This window comes from Ambystoma mexicanum, chromosome 6q, assembly GCF_040938575.1.
Source record: "Ambystoma mexicanum isolate Mex_15411 chromosome 6q, UKY_AmexF1_1, whole genome shotgun sequence".
NCBI classification, from domain to species: Eukaryota; Metazoa; Chordata; class Amphibia; order Caudata; family Ambystomatidae; genus Ambystoma; species Ambystoma mexicanum.
In genome coordinates, this window is record NC_090937.1 from 235,064,104 (window position 1) to 235,067,975 (window position 3,872).

Below are 3,872 nucleotides of genomic sequence, written 5' to 3' on the forward strand. Positions count from 1 at the left end.
CTGTGGAGAATAACTGTCATGTTTGTTTGTTTTATTATTTATAATGCGCACCAGAGCCAAGGGTATCAGGGCGCACAGAAAAGCAGTAAGAAAATGTTCAGCTTTGGTTACATTGCTGTACAGTTGTAAACAAATATATGCAATATATATATATACATATATATATATATATATATATATATATAGGGAAATATTCAGCTTTGGTTACATTGCTATACAGTTATATACAGATTGTATACAAGGGGAGTGATGAAGGTAGAGTAGCGTAGGTGTAGGAAAGTCTATGTGTTAGCAGTAATTTCCTTGATCGAGTGAATGTAGTTGTGCCTAAAGTTTAAGTGTGTTTGATCGGCACTTAGGGCGGGAGGAAGGGAGTTCCAAAGTTGAGCGGCTTTAACCAGGAAGCTGTTTCCTCCGGTTTTGGAAGGTTTAAATCTGGGCACAGTCAGGAGGTTAGAGTTGGCAGTTCTAGTAGGGCGGTTGCAGGTATGTCTAGTGAGTCTGTCTATGAGGTATTGTGGGGCCACGTTGTTGAGGCATTTGTAAGTGAGTGATGCAACTTTAAGTGAGATTTTGTCCGTTGTGGTGAGCATATTGTTCGACCTCCGTATGTCAGAGATGTGATCTTTTTTAGGGATGCTCAATGCTGCTAGGAGAGAATTAGTTTGTGGAATTTAGATTTTGTTGGTGATGTATTTGTTACCCCCCAGTTATAAGGCGTTACAGTAATCCAGTTTTGACAAAATTAGGGCTCTTGCCAGGGTGGTGCAACTGTTGGTGGAGAGGAAAGGCTTGTTCGCTCTGATTAGTTCACATGTGTAGGTGGTAGAGGCGGTCATTGAGTTGACCTGTCTGTTGAAGTTAAGGGTGGCATCTAAGTAGAAGCCTAATGTTTTGATTTCTTTAGCTACCTTGATGGTATTGCCATCTATGATAAAGCTAGTGTAGATATGGCTGAGTTTGTTGATGTTGGAGAAGGTGCCACGGACAATAAGATCATTCTTGTCATCATTCAGGCATAGATCATGAGAAGCCATCCATGCCTGGATGATGAGGTGCACTCTTTTCACCAAGGCCAAATCCTTGTCCTAATCTCCGGTCAGCGGTATGAGGATCTGGGTATCATCGGCGTAGTTAGTTTCGGTGATCCCAAGACCATCGAGATCATCGAAAAGTGGCTTTGTGAATATGTTGTACAGGGAAGGGGAGACACATGATCCCTGGGGCACCATGCAGGTAATGGGGATGGGGTCAGCGGATGCTGAGGTTGAGAAGACGTGCATGGTCCTGTTGTTTAGGAATGAGTGTATCCAACCTATCGCTTCTTGTGAGAAGTGGGCGGCCGAATCCAAGTGGCTACACAGAATTTTATGGTCTACTAAGTCGAATGCCACTGATAAGTCGAGGAGTAGTAGTAGGATGGCTTTACCATTGTCTCTAAGTGCGTCAATTTGTGCTTTAAGGTTGATCAATGCTGTTTCAGTCCCGTGTTGGGGTCTGAAACCGGACTGGCGGACACCTAAGAGGTGATTTTGTTCTAGGTATTGCTTATTTGGAGGTAAGCTACCTTGTCTAAAATTTTGAGTAGGAAGGGAACTGTGGTGATAGGTCTGTAATTGATTGGTATAGAAGGGTTCAGTGATTGCTTTTTGAGTAATGGGAGCACCCAGGACCCTTTGAGGTTGTTGGGGATGGTGCCAGTAGAGAATGAGGAGTTGATGAGCTTCCAGATAAACAGAGAACAATCTCTAGCTGCATATTTATTGATTTGGGATGGGCATGGGTCGCATTGGCAGTTTGAGGGTGAGTATGACTTTTTCAACCTCTGAGATGGATACTTTAGAGAAGCTGAAGCGGTGCAATGGTTTAAGTATGGGCGGGGGCGATCTGGCTACAGGGGTAGAGTTGTGAAGGATTTCTTTTTTGTTGTCAATCCTGGCTTGGAGGGATACTACTTTATTGAAAAGGGCATTTTGGATGCTGGTGCACCAATTTGTGTCCTTCACGCAGGTGTCTGGGACTGAGATGGGTGTTTCCAGTTCTTTAAGGATTATGAACAGTTCTTTTATGCTTGAGTTTGCTTGAGAAATTCTCTGGTTGTAGGAGTCTTGCTTAGCTAGTAGAATTACCTTCTTGTAGAGGGAGATTATGTTACTAAGGTTGATCTTATTGTCATCTGAAGGTGATTGTCTCCATATCTGTTTTCCAGTCTAAGTGATTTCAGTTACGGGGGGAACCATGTTTTCAGGTGCCTTTTTGGTTTGTTTTTTCTTAGTTTGAGTCGGGCGATAGAGTATAGTGCTGAGATCAATATTTTATTATATTCATCGACAAGGGTGAGGGGATCTGTGGATTCTGTAAGTGAGTTTAGGGTCAGTAGGATAATGGGGACAAGTTTTTCGGCCGTAATGTTTCTTTTGTTCCTGGTGGGAATGGCGCGGGATAAAGAGTTGTTAGGTGGGGTGGGTGTTAAGGCCTTGAGTGAGAAGGTTAGGAGATCATAGCTGGGGAGAGATGGAAATGATGGCGGCATGGAAGTTGTAGTCAGCAACCCAATCAAGAGTTCCCCCCTTGTTGTGGGTAGCTAAGGTCACTTTTGATGGAAACCTAGTTCTGCCAGTGAGCCAGCAATTAGTGTGGTGTGCTAGTCTTTGGGGACATTGAGCCCCAGGTTGAAATCAACTAGGAGAAGGCTTTAGATTAGAACATATTTTTTAATTATCGGAGAGGATGGAAGTTAGGTCCTCCTCGAATGACCCCAGGGGATCTGGGGGTCTGTAAATAAGATGGATTATGAGAGTTTGGGTTTCAGCGATGGGTAATTTGGCTGTGAGAGATTCACAGGATTCCGGGTTGTGTGACGGGGCAAGTCTCATAGCTAGACTAGTTTTGGCAATTATAGCGAGGCCTCCGCCTCAGGTCTCAGTTCTATCCACTCTGAGTATCGTGTAGTCCTCCTCTAGGATTGCTAGCATGAGTGCAGGACCAGCTGCTGAGTGGAGCCAAGATTCAGTGATGGCTAGGAAATCCAATTTTTCTAGCTATAGGAGGTCCGCTATTTCTGTGGCGTGCACTTCGCCACTAGCAGAAAGCTTCTATGGCGATTCAAATAAGTAATAACTAGCAAACAAAATGACTGACTCCTACATTTCTTGATGAAACTGCTCCAGTTTGTGAATGATTAGTCCAAGGATAGACATTTGGTGAACCTTTGTGGTGTTATGAACAATGTGTCCACGGCATTACTTGGTTCAGGCAATCCCATTCTTAGTGATCATGCCAGATTTAGCACCTTATTTAAGGAAAAGCTTTCTAGACCTTGTACGTCTCGGGTCAAAGGAATGAAAATGTGAACTTTGAAACATGGTCCGCGGGACTTGCTTTTGCGCAGATCCAGAAATTACAGAGAAAATGGATTTTCAGCATGGACTCCAGAACAATATTTGCGAAGCTCTAGTACTCCTGCACCCTTCCCCGGCCATTATGAAGTCCTTGCCAAGGTGGCACTTTGAATTGATCAGCGAATCGAGGCCGGTTCGAAATAAGGAGACCTGAAAGTTGACCTTTGCGTCAGTCCATCAATTCCTATTAAGACGGAGGTCACGCAAGAGTGTACCTCCATGGAGATTGATCCTCTCTTCGGAAGAGAGCAATATGAGATGCTTGGATGGCATATGCTTCTACTGTGGAAACAAGGGCCACTTTGTCCTTTTTTCCCTCCAGCACATTTTTATAATTTTTTCAGTTTACGTAACAGAAACATCTTGTATAGCCAGCATATTAGTCCAGTTAATTCTCTTCCCACCCACCTCAGTGGGTTCTCGTCTTCCCAACATTAGGGCCCACTGCTGTGCGTTCACGAGAGGTGCAGG